A 19,340-nucleotide genomic window follows, 5' to 3' on the forward strand; every position below is an offset into this window, starting at 1 on the left:
ACCCGGCGCATCCCTTCGCCCTGTACATATCAATGTTTATCCTGATCGGGAACATTTAGTAACGGGGAAAAGCTCTCGGGAAAGTCTGGCGAACAAAGTGCTCTGAGCCTGGCATGGTTCTGTATGCTAAGAGTTACATAGCCTTTGGGAGATAGCAGAGTTGATAGCCCGTTGCTAGTGCTTTGCAGGATCCTCCTGTAAACTCCAACCCCTCGGTCGAGGAAAGGGGAGACAAACTGCCTGGCGTTGAGAGAGAGCAGCATGACCATGATCTGGAGCAAATCTCAACTGCCAGAGGTGGGACCAAAAACATACTTCAAGCAGCTTATTTTCATCTTTGAGATATTGTATTTTACAGCAAGTACCATGTAGGTGGAAAACATCATCTTGGGAATGACATCTTTGCACTTGTCTTGATGCTCTCACTTCGGTACTCTTTTCCCTCATGTCTTAAAAACAGCTAATGGCTGTTTTCCCTTTTGCAGTATTGCTATTTCTGCAATATTGTCATTAATATTGTCAATGCTCTGTAGTGGTATGCAAGGCCTCAGTCAGGGAACTCCAAAGGATATTCAGATAACACCACAAAAAGCAATCTCTACTCAGAAAAAGTCAAAGGCTTGCACGTGAGGCAGTGGAGAGCACGTGAATGTCACAAAAGCAAAGCAACATTAAAGATGACTAGGAGCTGTGGGATAAGTAGTGGTCAAGTCACAACAACTGTCTAGCCAAAACCACAAAAAATCCCCCCCTGACCACAACACAGAATAAACTCAACACACTGAACCTGTGCAGAAAATTGGTTCTAGAGAGGAGAAGCAGAACCAGTGTGGGTTAGCAAGTTATGTCAGATTGAGGTTAGGGACTGTGAAGAGCTGCCCTACTTCTAGGGGAAAAGACACACAGTCAGCAAATACAATCCTTGAGCTCCCCAGAAACCCTAGACAATGCATATATGGAAATGTCCTCAAAAGCAGGTCAGAACGCCACCCCCCCCTTCTGTGGCTGTACCTCTGCAAGATCTATTGTCAGGGAGCTCATGTCCTTGGCCCTCTCTCAAAGGTCCTAGTCCTGCACGGATGAGGTGGACGAGAGGTTTGCTACAGCCTCAGCTGCACACACCCATGTTCTTGGATACATGGGACTGCAGCCCCGATATGGTCTCAGAGGAGGTATAACCTTTCTTCTTCAGCACCCCTGTACAAGCACCAGGTGTCAACCAGCCAGCTGGAAATCTCAGAATCAGCTTTGCCCAGTAATTTCAAATGACTGTCAGAGAGGTAAGCATCACAGTCTGCTCTGGGACCCTGCTTTCCCCAGGTGGACAAATTAGGTACTATTTACTACTTCTGCCATGCTGTGCAGCCATGCTGTCTTTGCAACAGAGACTCAGGAGAAGGAAGAAGGATCTTACCCAAAAACAGCATCACAATCAGGGCAGGGTGCTCATCTGGACACAGGGGCTCAACATTGTCCACAACACTACATTTTGGATACAGCAAGGTAGAATTTTTGTAGTTTCCTCACAGTCCTTTCCCTGCATTTCTCATTCATTAATTTTTTTTAATCTAGTCCTTACATGCTAGATTGGATTTAATCTCTCTTCAGGTTTTCAGGTCATCACAAGGACAAACAGAAAAAAAAATCATTGACAGGTGATGTTAGAGGCTGAGGCAAATACCTATCTAACAACAGTCTCTGGTAGAGCACAGCTGGATGAACAGACACTGCCTGACAGAGATTTGTCATGTGATATGTAATCAAAAAAGTATTGCTTGTGGCACTGGCTAAGAAACAATAATTTTTCAGAGAGGAAGTATCATTCGATAATAGTAATAATAATAACGTTAATAAATAATAGTAACAATAGTAATAGATTTTCATTCCTGAACAATTCACTGCCATTTTATATAAAAGATAAAGCTGACAAAGCTGTGGGCTTTATAGCTGCATTTCAGTGCCTGATTCTTGGACACACATTGTACTGCCAAGCTTTTCCACTGCTTAGTGCTGTCTCAAAAGCTTTCAGAGGAAATGAAGGGCTGATTTGATCCCATACTGCTACATCTCCATAGACTTTCTGACCAAAAACAACAACAACAAAAAAAGGCATGAATTGTTGAATCACTCTGAGTCCTACTTCTTGAGCCTGACCTGCAGAAACAAAGGGATGGAATGGAATGGTCGCACTTCAGAGCAAGGGGTCTCAGTTCAAAGTTTTTCCAGCAGACTTCAGAGAGTGCTGATAGCATTTGACTTTGATGGCACTGCTAGCATGAGTAAAAGACTCCAGGAGCCTTCATCAGTCCTCTTATCTATAGGTTTCAGAGTGTATCAATTATTTAATTTACCCTAGTTAATCTTTTACAGTGTAATCTTTGTATGCAGTCAATGCCATAATATTTTAAGTACATATCAGCTGATGGTAAAAATTGCATCAGTTGATATGTACAGTAGCTTCTTGTCTTGCCTTGGAGTGGTTCATTGGCTGACAGACAAACAATTTATTGTTGATGTGCCCTCAACTGACGGTCTGATCGGATTATTTTATGTTCTTATGAAGTAAATAAAAAGTAATTAAATATAAAATTAGGATAAAAATAGCACAGCAAAATTTGTAAACTACAAGCCAGAAAGCCTCAAACATCACACGAGGCAAATACTCACATGGGGTATCACTTCTCTCTAGACTTACTGCAAATCAGAAGAGAACACTACACAACACTATGAAGAAGAGCTATAGATATTGAAAACCCAATTCAAGGAGCCAGTCTAGCAGAATTAAGCATTCTAAGCTATTTTTGTCTAGAATAGGGAACATACACTTCACCATGTATTTCAGATGAGATTTGCTTGCTCTCAAGTATATTTAGGACACGTAATGACAGGTCTTTTTCTCAGTGAAGTTCACATGAAGACAATGTTTTGTTCTACCACTATCCAGCACAAAGCTTTTGTGGACCATATGGTCCACTCCTGGCTCTGTAATAAACTGTGCCACTAGGAGAATCAGAGGAAGGAAACATTCTCTAATTCAGAAAATTAATTTCAGAAAATCTAATTTCAGTTGAAAGAAACTCAGTAAATTCCTCAGTAAATTCAGTAAACTCAGTAAATTACTGCTGTGTTCTTCAAAAAATAAGGCATTGCAGAGCAAACTCATGTTAAAAGTAGCATCAAATAAACATTTTCTCTAGCTCAAGCAAAGTTCTTGACACTTTTTACTGTCTCCCATGAACAAACAGTAACTAATAACTTTGGGAATTTGCTGTTGAGTATTCACTGACATAAATTTTGCTATGAAATAGTATTAGCAATATTCATCTTAGCCATTGTAGGGAAATTCTTCTTCTCATCTTGGCAGGCTGCATACTTACTGAAGATACTTCTGTCCTGGAAAGACATGAGCATGGCTTTCAAGAACTACAAATACTTGGCAGAATCCTGTTACTTGGATGGAGCACAAAAAAAGAAAGCAGCATGAATCATTCTGTGCCTATAATCTCTCAGGGTAATGCTTCAAACACACAAATGCGAATTCCACTATTTTAGAGCATTCCACAGCAGGACTGTGTTGTAAGAAATCCTTTGTCAAAGATGATGATTACGTCACAGATTGTGTACTTGTGTGACATCCATGCATGGATGGACAGGCACAGGGCTCATGCCAAGATAACTATGATGAATACAAACTTCATGTGAGTCACTGACATTTTTAAAACTCATTAGTTCTGGGACAAAAGACAATATACCTGTGCAAAACATGTTAATGCAATGTTTACAAAGGAACGCTTTGGCACCTGCTAGAATACAAATATTTTAACAGGTGCATTTGAAACCTCTCCAGTATTATTGCTCTAAGAAATCACTACCCAGCCCATTGTACAGAAATAATCTGATTTTTTGATCTCTTTGCAATAATGCAACGATCTTGCACAAACACAATCACTTCTGAACAACTACTGAGACAAACGCAGCAGAAGAATCCTTCCTTTGCATGTTATAATGTCTAACCCAGAGCCATTCCACCAAAAAATGGTATTCAGATGTGAAAGTCATGGCTATCTACAAACAGACTCAATTTAGAAAGTTCAACCCTCTTCTTGGCATTTTGCTTTCTATTATACATATGGATGAACTAGTGTAAACACACACAAGAAAGAGTTACTCTAGGAATGGCTGAAGTGAATTAATTTTAGAAATATCATGAAGATTTTCTAGTCCAGCAGTTGGCAGAAAAAAAAGTCACCGAACCATTCTACTTCATGTCACATTAAAATTGTATATCCTTTATATATATTTGTCTCAATGGTTTCTACAAAGTCAGCTGTAGTTACGTCAGGCTTGGAGAAAAACAATTTCCAGAGTAGAGGAATTGAAGAGCAGCAACACTTCAAAAAATCATAAAGAGCATAATAAAATATACTGGTTTTTGAAGGATCTGGTGGCAGAACTATACATTCTTCTCTGAGCTGCATGGTGCTGTCTTTAGTACAACAGCTGCAATCCGTTTATTTCCACAAGCACCAAAGATAATTTGTGTTGTCCTCCAAGAAGCATCCAAGAGTCTTCGCTACAGCTTAGTCTCTCTTTCCAGCTGTGGTAGCAGGTGTGCTAAAATTATATCTGCACAAAGGGCAGAGAAGTCTTTTGCACATGGCAAAACCACCACAGGCTGTGGTGGGTTCAACACATAATGCTGGGAGGGCAGCAACAAAGAGGTGCAGTGACCCCATGCACAGCACCTTGGTGCCTCTGTCCTGAAAGCAGTCTGAAACTGATAAAACTGCGGGACATGAGTCATTGAACGGCTTGCTGCATATCAACAGTTCTACTCACAAAGTGGCAACATGATTATCTACAAGCCAAGGACTCCCAGTCTGGTTGCAGCCTGCAGCTCATCCAGACTGTAGACTTCAGAGGGGTATGGATGAATTGCTGGAGTGGTGGTAACCAGCTCCTCCCTATCTTCCCGTGTTCTGCCATGGTGCTGGGTTGCTGTACATGCTTGGCATGGCTGTGTAGTAGGGGTATGTATCTGCTTCCTTCTTGGGAAGATGTCTGAGCACCCTGGGCTCAGCACCTAGGAGGCACAGACTGACTGATTGATTTGCTTACAGGCCCCTGAGGATGAAAAATCACACCACACAGACTATGAGGTCTCCAAAAGCAAGGCACTATCTGCAAAAGTCACAAAGGCAAAGGCACTACTCAATTGAGTGACAACTTCTGATGCAAGGACAAAGAGTGTGAAAGCTGCCACTCTTCCTCAACTCGTTTCTGGTAATAGAATGAGCACATGAGATTGCAGGTCAGAGGGCAGTCCTACCTACTTGAGAACAACATCTTCTAGAAAAATCTAGGATGCAAGACCATTTGCAACCGCATACAACTATTTGCAACTTGTTTGCTGACCCAGGCCATTTTCACCCACAACTCAGGTAAAATATTCTTTATTTGCAGTCAGAAATCACTGTGTGCAATGTTTTCAGGCTCATATCAATAAACCAAATTCGAATCCATTTTCAAATCTGACCTTTAAAATGACATAATGGATTTCTCAGTGCCTTCTATGAGAGTGATTATTTTTCCATAGTGGGTAATTTCAGATAATAATGAATACCACAACTTCAGCTAAAGAAAGAAACAAACTCCAGGAAAAAAATTGTGCTGCCTTAGACTTATGACAGTACCTGTTAATTTTCATTAAAATGTGCTTTTGCAGAGACTATTCTGCCTCAGTTTCCCTTCAAATTTCTAAATTCATCTCATTACTTCTCTCTTCCCTGTATCTTTTTCCTCTTCTCTCTTTGAGTATTTTCTCTCTTGCAGTTTTTGCCCTTTTGCCCTACCTGTCTACAGGGACACACCTTGGCTTTCCATTCCAAATAATAATTTTCCTGAGCAATAACAGTTTTTCAAACTACTGCCTTCCGTCTCTATCTTTCTCTCACCTCCAAGATTGTGGACTATGCTGTTTGCTTTGTCTACCTAATTTTCCTGTAATTAAGTGGTGATCCCTTAAATCAGGTTTCTGCTTTATGCTTTTTCCTTATTCCATCAAACAGTTCTTTTAAAGGCTGATGATGTTCCCTTCTCTCCGAGTCACCCATACTGCTGGAACAGTAAATCATGACAGTGATCTTTCACTCACAGGGCAATCACAATTGCTCAGTTGACTGAGCTCAACCAGTATATGATTCCTGGAGAGTATGAAAGAGTCTACACACAAAGTTCTCAACAGGCTCCCACCTGTTGGAGGTTTTTAACACAGGATGGTGACATTACATAGCGCAGTGAAATGTACTTACAGGAAGAACTGCAACACTCATCATGCATGAGGCTTATGCGAGTTCTGTATATTTGCTTAGGCTTTTTAGTATGGGTGACAATGTGAATAGTTTTAGGACATGGAATATCTCCTTGCACGGGAAATAGAAGTCGGCAAGTTTGGAGAAGACAAATATGCTTATGTCTGGTAGTGGACAGAGGAGGGCATGAACCAAGTACTACAAGTTTCCCTACCCTGAAGTGGTCCTCGATTCTACCACATCTATTTTAATCACCTGGAAGCTGTTGTTTAATGCTGAATTTACATTTGTGGAGTAGTAAGTCATGTTTGGCCATGATGTGAGGAGCTACACAGTGAGACTATTTGTGCTGTGCTGACAAACGTCATTAAAATAACGTCAAGGTGATGAAGCATTAACTCGTTCAGCAAGAATCTCTCACCTTGAAGAAGCTCTAAATAAAGAGACAAAGGGAAAACAAGCAAGCAAACAAACCAGCCAAAACAAGCAGGAACTTGAGAATTAAAGCCACGGCTAGCTCCACAGAAGCCAAAAATCCCTGAAACGATTATTCATAAATTCTCGGTAATATTGCTATCAGGGCACCCTCTGGTGGCTGAGAATAAACAGTTCCAGAGATGGAAATGCGATCCTACAGGGAAAAACTGAGCAGAAGACGTACTGTCTCATTGACTTTGTTCGGACAATTAATCACTATATGCCTGTTTTCATTTGGAAGACAGGGAAATAACTCAACATTCAAACCCAATTTCATTATTTATCTTTTGGCACTGTGTTCCCAGCATTTCCTTAATTTTCATGTCATCTGACTGGTTACAGACTTCTGTTCATTTAAAACCATTCTACCAATTTGTTGTAAATTACTTTTCTTTGGAATGGGAGATTAGAATCAAATGAAAAATAATAAGAGAGAATAGTGGTACAGAGGAAGATATGATGGGGACAGAAGTAAAATCTGAACTGATTTCCAATACCTGTGGCATCAAGGTATATTTTAACTTAATTGCAGAAACATACTGGGGTTTTTTGGTTTAAAGACCAGACCATTCACTATTTTGCACTTGTATTTAACCTGTAAAAAGAATTGAGTCTGGTCTAACCTGTAGTGATCATATATCACAGCTTTAGAGTACCATATTTTTCAGGAAAAATGTAATTTTACATATGTACAGAATATGCTTCATGTTGTCTCTTTTCCACAATTATTTTACTTACAGTCTGTTATCAGCTGCGTTCAATGTGTAAGAAGTGCACACTACTAAGAATATGGTTCTACAATTATTAATTATTCTTACTGTTAAAAAAAAGAATTAAATTCATCCCAGATAGCATGAGAACTCTTATTCATATGGAAATCTCCTATAGAAATTTCTAGATCCACCAGACACTACTTCTGGAGACTTTGTCTTAGTAAAGGCACTTGTAGTTAGGAAGAGTTGAACTGGTTCTGCCAGACAGAAGTTCAGCTCTTGTATTCTTTTATCTCACTACAGCTTACATAACTGAGCTTCCCACACCAGGGAGAAAATTAAAGAGTATATTGTTGTTGGTTCCTATGGAAAATAAATATGTTCTCAGGCTTATGAATGGAGAAGAGAAAATGCAAAATATGTGGATGAAAACCATGGAAGACAATAACTCTCCCAAATAATTAAAAAATCCAACCTGGAAGGTGGAGATCTAAATTCTAGAGTATTTCAGACAGTTCACAATATCTTTTGACCTGTCCTTGCTGAATACAACCATGATAGTCCACTAAAAATACATATTCCATCTTAACCAGACAACTACTGAGGAAAAAATCAAAGTCAGAATCCCAGCAAATATGTCTAGTTACCAATTATCCTATTACTCTCCTTATATACATGAGAGAAATAATTTCTACCTTGATCATGATATGTAGTCAGAGGGGTCATTTAAAATCTTTGGTGAAGCACCTATTTGAGGAATACAAGTAGGAAAAAAAATCTTCATTACAGTTAATTACAGTTAAAATGGATTTGGAGGAGAAACCACTCATATTTTAGAGGCAGCCATGAAAAATGTAATGAGAGTCAGACCCTGATCTGCACTTACCACAGTTGCATTGGTGTAACTCTGCTACCCTTGAAAGACTTTATACTTCTCCCAGTGAGATGAGAATCAGGTCTGCAGCCTACTTGCCCACCCTTGCCATGATGATGATGATAACGATAATGAAAAAATTAATGGACCTGGAGTCAGTATTAAAAATTGCTTGTACCTAATACTAATTTTCCTCATGGCTGTGAAGCCCTCTTTTTGTTGAGAAGAAAAACAGAACAGTTACCAGCTGTTCACATAATGGCTAACACCAATAAGGGAAGACATGCATGTTAATGAGCTGGGGGAAGGGAATCAGAAGGGGCACTCATCAGTGTGCAGCTGTAAGTGCAAATCCTTCCTCCGAGTATTTTTGAAATCTGACATCACGTTATGCTGGCAAATAGATATGAGACAGAAATCAGCCCCAAACAAGGAAAACAGCACTTGCAGAGTCTACTTTCAGCCCTGACCAGGTGAACAGCCTGTCTTTCACCATGCTGTTAACAGTATTAGTACAGGTATTTTCACCACATGTGGCATCTTCTAAAAAATTATTATTGCAGTCACAAATGACCAGTCAAACTGAGATGACCTCACAGGTCCAGCAGAGAATAACAAGTGAAGAAAGAGATGTGTGGATTAGAGCTGGTGAGAGAATAATGATGTCCTTTGTTCTGCCTAGTCTGTACATCACACAAACAAGTTGAAGCTTAAAGGCTTGCCTGCATGTAGAGTTGGTCTTCTTTCCAAGTTGATTTAAAATGTGATGTAGTTGTTTCAAGTTCAAAAGCCAGCAAAAACCAGTTCTCCCTTATTTTAAACCCTGCTTATTGTCATCAGGTTTGGGTCAGAGAAGCACAGACTTTTGCTGAAATATGCCATTCAGCACAAAGTATTGTCTGCATCTAGGTTTACAGTACTCTTAACTAAGCCACCTCAATTTTGTGAAAACAGGACAGGAACTGCTCCCAGGTCTCGTAGATGCAACAGACATCAGGTAAATTCCCTGCTTGTAATTCGCTTCCTCTGAATTTTCTGCAAGCAGTCTGAAGAGGCTTTAGGTCCTTGGAGGACCTCAGCAACATGAGTCCTAGCAGCTTTATCAGAAGGTACGTTTGTTCAGCTTATTCACACTTAATGATCTTGGGAGGCTAAATCATCAGAACTGAGCAATGTGGTCTGCTTGAAAGAAAAGCCACATCCACAGGTGCCAATCTACAGATCTATGGATCAGACGTAAAATTGCCAATATGAAAGGCAGTTTTGCAGGTGATGCAAAACTGCATAGATAGGAGTGTCTGATTTACATCTAAATCTACATTTACACACTAAAAATGCCTTTGAGTTTTTAGATGTGTAAACAGGTCTTTACAAAAGGGTTAAGATTTTATGGAGGGATGCTCACTTACTAGGTTTTTATTTCTCAGTAACAGATGTGGTACCTAAATCAGTACTGCAAGTTTTTATATCAACTTCCATATCGGGCTGATTGAACAGGGGCTGCCAGGGACACGTTCTCTCCTGATTAATATGAAGATAGTATTTTTCTTTTTTTCTTTTTTTTCTACTATTCTAGCTGTGTTTCTACAAGAAAAATGTATGCTGCACAGCAGTCAGCACTTCTCAGCAGGAAAAACTAAGACCAAGAACACAGAGATATATGAAATCAGAGAAGAAATGGAAAACATGAACAAGAGACATAAATTAGAAAAATAATTTAGAAAAAATCAATTTTCTAATAAGTTCTACTTAGTCTCACAGAACACACTGAAATGAAATACAAAACAGGGAGTCCAACTTCATCAAGATGCAAAGGTTGCACTGTATGAAAGCCAGTGGCATTGCATGAATTCATTTAATTCTGAAAAAGTGTTCAGAAAAATAATTTCAGAAAAGTAAAGGTTTCTGTTGCTTTTGCAAATGTCTGTAGCAGCTGAGTCTGAGAGATGGACCATTAACAGGATGAGGTGTATGCTTAAAAAAAGCCCACCCAAACACAAGTGCTCTAAAACTTACAGTTAAAGGCAGAGAGCACTTCAAGAGGCAAACTGATCTGACCTGATCTGACTGACTAGCTGATCCCTACCTAAGTGTTTCAACAACATAACTAGGTTGCTCCTGTACATGCTTCTTGCAGCACACAACAGCAGCTAGAACAGGGCAGGAAGAAGCTCCCGAACATCTATCCTGGATGCCTTCTTGGAGGTAGGACCTTGCACAAAGCAAGAACTCACTGCGAACAGCTGTCCAACTTGCTGTTATAAACGTGCACTCAGCCTGGAGGTTTCATGACATTGACCCATGGAGGGGGAAAGTTTTTCAAATCCAGTTATCTTATGTTGTACATTAGGCTGATTTATACTTGTTTCTCCCGTCATAGATTTCATAGATAACCGCTTACCATCCTCTTCAACATCATGCCTGCAAACACTGTCCATGTAGTCTTCTTTTTTTTAAGGACTAACAAATCAAATTCTTTAGCTTGACATCCCAGCCATGTTTTCCAGTCCTCCAGTCATTCTTGCTATGGTCCTCCAGACTACTTTCAGCTTCTGTCACACTCCAAGTTGGTGGTGGGGATAAACAGAAAAAGAGGTTTCTAAAGGCCAAACGAATGCTCAGGCTGTTTAGACGAAGCTGTAAATAATCAGGAAAACCATGGCCATTTACTTGAGGAAATCAACCTTTGCAGAATTTCTAGCACTCTTCCTACATGCAGATCAAGGACTTTCATTCTGCAGAGGCATGAGGGCAGAGGTGTGTAATTCACTCTTCCAATCTGAGGAAACCCAGTCCTCTTGTTCCTCTGATCATCAGCCAGATAGGCAACCGAATTTTCAGCTGTGACTTCAGTTATAAAGGGAGTTGAAGCCACCAGCTTGGTAATAACAGATTCTCTGCACACCTTCATCTTCTTCTGCCTCAGCTCCCAGTAACAGCCCATGCCGGGCCAGAGCAGAAATATTTTCTGCACCTGGGAGATGTTGTGCATGTGTGCTCCTCTGTGCCATTACTCTGATCATAATCCCCACTGATGTGGAAATAAAAGTCTCCACCTTTTCCACTCCTGGTGATAGTGTTGGTGCCCTATAGGAATGAAGCAATTGTGTGCCAGTGCATAGCTGCTGCATGATCCCTTTTGACATGAAGCAACAAGGAAAAGCACAGAGAACATTCAGTGCAGGGGAAATCTATCCAATGGGAGTTGCATTTCTCAAGTTTGGAATTTGGTCAAAATATATCCATGTGTCCTGAAAACCTTATGGAAACTTTAACAGCCCAAAGAAGTTAAAATCTTGGATTTTCACCTCTTCTGGAAAGACTACAGCACAGTAAGACACTGGTCATTTATTGATCAGAGCCTTCAAAGATTGGTTTTGTACATCAAAGCACTAAATTGAGTTCACTGATTTTAAACACATGAAGAACTAACAGGATGGTCAACTGGGCTTCATTAAGGGCATATCATGCCTGGCAGATTTGATGGCCTCCTATGATGAGTTTACAGCATCGGTGGGTAAAGGAACATCACTGGACTTGTGCAAAGCATTTCATATTTTCCTACACATCCTTGACTCTGAAATGGAGAGACCTGGATTTGACAGATGGACCACTCAGTGGATAAGGAATTGACTGAATGGTCCCACTGAAAGAGTTGTGGTCAATGGCTCAGTGTCCATATGGAGAGGAGTGAGGAGTGGTGCCCCTCAGGGGTCTGTATTAGGACCAGTATTATTTAACATCTTTGTCAGGGACATGGACAGTGGGATCAGGTGCATCATCAGCAAGCTGGCTGATGACACCAAGATTTGTGGGGTGGTTGACACGCTGGACGGGCCCCAGCATAAGAAAGACATGAACCTGTTGGAGGAGGGCCAGAGGAGGGCACAGAGATGACCAGAGGGCTGCAGCACCTCTCCCATGTGGAAAAGATGAGAGAGCTGAGGTTGTTCAGCCTGGAGGAGAGAAGGCTGTGGATACAGTTCCAGTTCCTAATGGAGGCCTCCAGGAGAGATAGGGAGGTTTTTTTAATCAGGGAGTATAGTGACAGCACAAGGGGGAATGGCTTTGAACTGAAAGAGGGTAGGTTTATACCAGATATAAGAAAGAAATTTTTTTACTGTGAGGGTGGGGAGGCACTGGCATAGGTTGTGAAGTTGTGGCTGCCCCATCCCTGGAAGTGTTCAAGGCCAGGTTGGATGAGGCTTTAAGCAACCTAGTCTAGTGGAATGTGTCTTTGCCTATGGCAGAGGCAATGGAACTAGGTGATCTTTAAGGTCCCTTCAACCCAAATGTTGTCACCAATTGCTGCAGCTTCTTCAGCCTCACGTTCGCACACTAGTTGTAACTGTAGCAAGGGTGATGCAGTGCAAATAGCATGGGAATCCCAGTCAAGAAAAGGGCTGGTCCAAGGAACAGCATGGGAGTTTTGATGCAGGCCAGAAGATGTGAATAGGAGTTGTGAGTGGGAAAAGTGAAGACAAAGAATCTGATCCAGTTGCTTGCTAGCTGAGGACATTCCCTCCTGTGAAAGGAGGGAAAAGCTAGGGACTGGAAATAAAGAGGGTACGAGAATATTATGATACATTAAATCAGGAAGCATGAAAACTTCACTGAAACAACACCGTTAGCATCACACAGTTAAGCATTCAACAACTGGAAACTATAGTTCTTGCACTTCTGCAGCACTTGAGAGCCTTATTGTAATGTTAACAACATACTCTTCATGTTGATTTTGTACGTGATGTAGCAGTGTGCTCAGCCACGTTTTGGTCTTGGTTACTATATCCCATTCTGAGAATCTAGGGCTGGGGACTTATTTCTTTTCTTCTTAATGCTACCATAAATTCCATAGCATTAAACTCAAAGAGGAGTCATCATAAAAAATGCCAAAAACCAAAACCAAACAGATACAAGCATCAATGAAATAATATCCCGTTCTTATAAAATTGGGAGAAACTTAAAAGTGGCAAGTAGCTGGGAAAGCTTAAAGTGAAGACTGCTATCTTCACTTTGAAGAAAATGATTTTTTTATTCTAAATAAGCCTTGTGGATTCCAAAATATACTTTGTAAAATCATTGCTAACTGTCAGACGATTGAGTCATTCCAACTGAATCCAGTCAAATAATAATTGTGGCACTGCAGCTGATGACAAGAGTCAGGTATTTCAAGGCTCCAGACTATTTTTAACAGTATGTAAAAGAATGTAAAACACGTAATTATTCAAATGAAAAATACACAATCCGAAATACGCAGTGTTTTGAAAATAAGCAAGTAACCTGACACCTGTAACATTGCTGCAATTTGGTTGGTACTATGATTATGCCAAGTATTAGTGCAGCTGTCACCTGAAATGCTGAATACAAACAGTGGGTAAATGCTTAGTTTAGGTGAGCAAACATAGTGGGGCTTCTAAATCAATGACAACAGAAAGATCTTCCTTGGCTAGTTGCTGCGGTGTCACACAAATAGTTTGGCAGGAGGATGGTGCTGTGAAGGAGGAACACATTTCTCAGTTTGGGATCATGTTGTTCCTGGAAAATCTGACACAACCATTTTAATTTCTCCTCCAGCTTGAAGAGTTAGGGAACGTGTATATGTGTGTAGACTTCTGTACCAACACCCATGCCATTATCTATTTAGTAACACTGGCCTATGAGCATCAGAGGCCGCAGGCACTCATTGAAATCATGGTGACATCCCAGTTGAGACTCCTATCCTTACATTCCAAAATTTGTAGGCTGCTCCTTCAAGCTGTCAAACTGAGGCACACTGTCTATATCCACGTCTCAATAACAGAAGCTTCTTTCTTTCAAAGAAAAACAAATAAAAACTATGGTGAACCAAATGACATGACTCATTAGTTAAAATCCCCCAAGAAAACACACTCTACCTAAATCAGTTGTGACAGCTATTAATAATCCTGCCAGCTGCTACAGGAGGCCTTTGAAATGTACTGAGATCTCAACTTAAAGGTCTCCTGATAATGCATCCACTGCAGCATTTTAGAAATGAGCCTTACACTCAGTTAAGCCTTTTTAATCTTTATTTGTAATGACTAAAGTGATTTATCTAGGCTTCAACAGTTCATTAGTTTTAATGGTGGATATTGGGAACTGGCATATTACCACAGCCAGGTGTCAGCAGTATCTAGGGGAAAGAAAATACTTTACTGAATGCAAGTCACAGGACAGTGAGGAAAGAGATGAGTATCATGTCACTTGTTGTAGACAGTTGTTGAAACATTTTTGCAATGTTCCACCACCACTTGAATAACTCCAAATAAACAGTTTTGGAGGAACCAGCTAACCTTGGTTTTTTCAGAAGACCTGAGGAAGAACAAGTGGCGGCTTGTTTGCACTTTCAAAGTGTGAAGATTACATGCTTAAAACCAGGTTCAGTTTTCACTCAGCTCTGGCTATGGCAAAATTCAATGTAAATGGGCATTCAAACAAGCAAGGTGCAGATTTCAATCATCATCCCAGTGGCAGGGTCTCTGCAGGGTGTCACATGTAGACGAGTGAAAGAAGATAAAGCTGAAACTCACAGTCATCTTTCACATGTACTTCTCTATCAAGTCAAAACATACAGAGAACCTCTCAGTTTGTAATAAAGCCCCACATATTGCAAATTCACCAGAAAATATATCCTTCTTTAAATATCTCCCAAGTCTGACACTAAAGACATGCAGTGGATAAAGCTATTTTAAGGAACTTGTGATTTTTCTCCTCACGGGTACTGTGAGCACATTCTAAGTCGAGTCTTTACTGTATAAAGGCACGTCTCAAATGATGCATTTATATGGCAAAATGAAAAATGGAGCTACTGTGCAAAAAAAAAAAAAAAAAAAATCATTCTTTTCAAGAACATTCCAGTTGTAGTCTCCTTCTTGTCAAGCACTTTAAACAAGCTCTAAAATGTTGGGAAACATACCTCAGATACACCTCAGAGTTTTTCCTGCCACTGTCTTTGTGGAGGATCAGTGTACCTACAACACACTAAGCAATTGCCTATGTTGCATGCAAACCTGTTTCTGAGCAAGAATTTGGGGACATCAGGACTTTGTACAACAGAGAATACCTCTTTAAAAATCATGTGACAAGATGTCAAAAAGCCAAAATGGTCCACTGCTGTGCCACTTACTGACTGTATCACTTTTCTTTTTAACCTATTGTTTCTTTGTTATGCTCCATAAAGAAATGCTGGACTTGTAAGATTGCCACCATGCCAAGTTTCCAAAACTCTTGTTTAATATTTACCATTCAGACTCATCACATGTTTGCAGTTTTCCTTGCAACTTAACCTCTGTTGGGTCACGATTCCCAGCCTCAAGGATAGCTGGTGGAGGGTAGAGTAGATTTGGACAGCAGATTTTTCCTTGCTGGCAAGTCTTAAACTGCCCACTGTTCTTGGGCTTTTTGTTGGTTTTCTTGCTATTGTGAGTTCAAGACTTCTTTCTGCCTGCCTAGATGTGCCTATGGCCTCCATCCCTGTAACATCCAAATGTCAATCAGTTCTTCACCACACCTTCTGTGGTTTGCAGAGCAGCCGAGGTTGTAAAGAACCTCTTGAACTCATCTTGTCCAGTACCCTGCTCAAGCAGAGCCACATAGAGCTAGTCGTTTTTTGAATATTTCTAAACAGGGAGAGAAAATAAATATTATTATTTCCATTGTGTAGCTAAAGAATCAAACAGAAATATAAGGGATTTGCCAAGGAAGTTACAGAACTGAAATTCTACAATTTTGATTCACAATAAGCCTTATTCAACATCACTGGGCACTTATGACTATTCTTGCCTACTGGTGGTATGGCCTGAATAAAAAGGATAAAAGGCTGATAAAACAAACAAACCCAAAACAACAACCACCAGTGAGCAGTGTGATAACTCAGATACACATCACAGTTTTACTTAACTAGCACTTTGTTTGTTTGCTTTTTGATGGGTATAAAGTAGCCAGGGAAAACAAAAAAAGGCAAATAAGGTGAAGAACTGTAGGGGAAAATACTGAAGATGCACAGGTGTTAGCGCAAGACTCAAGGTGCTACAAAATCTAGGCTGACAGTCTGTGCAGGCTTTTTAATCTCACAAAGTCCAGCAGTTGAGGGTTGGCCAAAGCACAGGGTTTGCAGAACCAACCAGGCTAGTCTGAAGACTGCCAAGACAAGGCCAGTCCACCACTGTCCTTGGATAGGAAAGGGAGTGCAGAGGAAGGGGGTGAAAAGGAAGGGAGAGCAGGGGGAGGCTGAGGAGCAGGGTCTGTAGGGCATTTCCAACAGTTTAGTAGGAGTCAGTTCTTCGTGGGATGAGGTCCTCTGAGGCTACTGCTGGGCAGGCTCCTCCTGGCATGCCTTTCTCGGCGTCACTCTCGAGACGCCACTCGTTCATTCTTAGGATCATTTCTGACCCTAAACGTTAAAAAGTCATGTGGGTGTATTTTTAAGCTAGTATCTATGGCTCTCGTTTTCTTTTGTGTCTCCTGAGCCTCTGGTCACTGATGGACTGCCTACTTCTTCCGCTCCTCCTGAGCTGCAGCGTAATTACATCCGCAGCCACCTCCGGGCCACACGCCCATTCCGTGCCCTCTTCCAGCCCGCGAGCCGAGGGCACAGCGGGGCGGCCCGGGGGAGGCGGTGCCGGGCTGCGCGGGCCCCACTCCTCCCTCACCGCCCCCGCGCCGTGAGACGACACAAGATGGCGGCGGTCGGGCCCAGGCCGGGGGAGCGGCAGCGGGCTGGGCTGCCCGGTGTCGCGCAGGGAGCCGTAACCCGCATGTCTTCCCTGCTTTATTAACCACGGAGCTCGAGGAGCAGCAGAAGAGGCAGCGTGCGCCCTGTTTTCAGCCCTGAAATGACACCGAGATACTTGAACGCGGGCGGACGGGAGAGAATGGTGCCCTGATGCGCTGAAGGGCTGTACCAGGATCAGTGCTACAGAAAGCAGCACGCAGGTATGTGCATCAACAGAGAGGCAGTGTTGGATTAAAGTAAGACGCAGATGAAACTCGTTTATAAAGCAGAAACTTGATGAGAAGAAACACCCACATTCAGTGGTCATGGCACTTAGAAATACAGAGAAGAAAAAGAAAGTCCGTTGGTAGACACCTTTCAGTACCTCTTGTTCGTAACAGGATTCTGTTTTTGTCATCTCTTCCTGCTGCTGTGGATTTGTTACTAGTTGGCAGAAAGCCCCAGTCGGGTACCCTTCTTACAACCACCTACAGCAGCAAAGGGCCTGTTCTTGCTCAGACAAACTCCAGTTTCATGTACAGTGTTTTGTAGTAGTTCCCATGTATATAGTTCAGCGCCCCCACAGGCATACGTTTAGTCAAATGGCTGTCATACAACAATAACTGTGCTCCCTGTTTGTATGTGCCAGCTGGATTTTTCAGCACTTAAGATAAGAATGTGCCTACTCTTCTTAGTTTACTTTAAACTTCAGAAAAATGTTTGGTAAGTTGGCAAAATTGACTGTTAGGACTACAGCAAACTGTTTATATAAACTTCAGAACTGTTAAGATTATATACATTAGTAATATTTATATATAAAGCAAACTGCTAAAACTTTTGACTTTGGATGTATCAAAAAGCAAGTCTAAGTATCGTAAGTTAGAAAAAACAACAGGACGGTTGGAGGACTGAGAAGGTAAGACAGCTAAACTTCATGCTGTATTTTACTGGTTATAGCCTCCAAAATTAAAATAGTGCAATGGCAACTCATGTTCCCCTCCTGACATGAGGGAAAGCAGTACTGCATTTGCACATAAGGCTTGTGCACAACACTGGTAGATTTCACCTCACTTGTTTAAAACTTTCTAAGAGGTCACTAAGGTAAGAGATGAAAAACCTGTTTAGCTCAATACATGTCTTCCTACTCAGTAAAGGCAACAAGTCATTGATTACGGTTAGTAAAATTTTCAGTTGTTTTGTTAACAATCTGTGTATTAATGGCACTGCTTTTTCCACTTTCTAGGCAGCAGCAGGAGAGAAAGGGATTTATCATAGCAACACTGAACCAAGACTACGCCTCAGCTCTTCATATGGAACTGATGACAGAGGAAGCTGCAGAACTGAAAGCAGTCAGTCCTTGACTGCATGAGACCATGCTTCTCACAGAAGGCAAATGATGTCTTACTTAAAAAATTTTATGAAATGCAAACTTAATGATTCACTTTTCTTAGAGCTGTTACACTTGAATAACTGCGCAAGGTTAAGGTTCCTACTCACTTCAAATTAAGATTTATAGTTTGATTTGCTGTGAAGACTATGGAGGTCAAATTAAAAAAAAAAACAGCAAAAACTCTTCTTTTAGCATACAGGGTTTTTCTTTCTCCTACTACAGGAGAGCCTTTTTAGATACATGGTGAACTAAAACTTAACAAGTACAGAACAAAACATACACAACAACATTTTTTCACAGAAAAAAGTAGCCTCTGAAAACGTGAAGTTGTCAGTAAAAAGGAATACAACAGCAAAGTACATAATATAGCAATACTTTTATATTATTGCAACAGCAATAATACTATCAGTAAGTACTATCACTAAATCAGTAGAAAAGTAACTGCTTACAAATGCAAATACTGACCTAATATTAATTAATCAATACTGCTGCAGGCATTGAGTGTGGATAACTGTATTTTCAGCTTTGTAGTGCAGAACTTCTGGTTGTAAACTTGTGTGCTTTAATGATTTAAATAACAGTTTGGACCTTTTGCTTTATACTGTTTGTGTCTAGCTTAAAGATAAATGTCTGGTAACTTATCCTGGGTTTACTCCACAGTGCTTGAGAGTTGCCTGTGTGATCCAGTAAGATAGTGGGACTACCAAGTTTCCTTTATTTGAACAAGTATTGGAATTTTTGACCAAAGTGAGATTAAGTTCTACTCACGTTAGAAGAGCACTCCTGTCCAATATACGCACAAGAAACTATCAAGAAGCACACTTCTTAAATTGACACTGGTTTA

General features: G+C 40.8%; 1 long non-coding RNA gene and 1 other non-coding gene across 2 annotated transcripts; both read left to right on the plus strand.

The window, feature by feature from the left end:
* Window positions 1-17,026: 17,026 nt before the first annotated feature.
* Window positions 17,027-19,136, plus strand: LOC113943104. The gene is made up of 2 exons (XR_003526199.1): window positions 17,027-17,327; window positions 18,350-19,136. It is a non-coding gene; the product is annotated as an uncharacterized LOC113943104 (long non-coding RNA).
* Window positions 18,008-18,136, plus strand: LOC113943541. Its single transcript, XR_003526378.1, has one exon. It is a non-coding gene; the product is annotated as a small nucleolar RNA SNORA47 (small nucleolar RNA).
* Window positions 19,137-19,340: the final 204 nt, after the last annotated feature.

The sequence above is a fragment of the Corapipo altera genome, unplaced genomic scaffold, assembly GCF_003945725.1.
Source record: "Corapipo altera isolate COAL_440 unplaced genomic scaffold, ASM394572v1 61411, whole genome shotgun sequence".
Classification (NCBI taxonomy): domain Eukaryota; kingdom Metazoa; phylum Chordata; class Aves; order Passeriformes; family Pipridae; genus Corapipo; species Corapipo altera.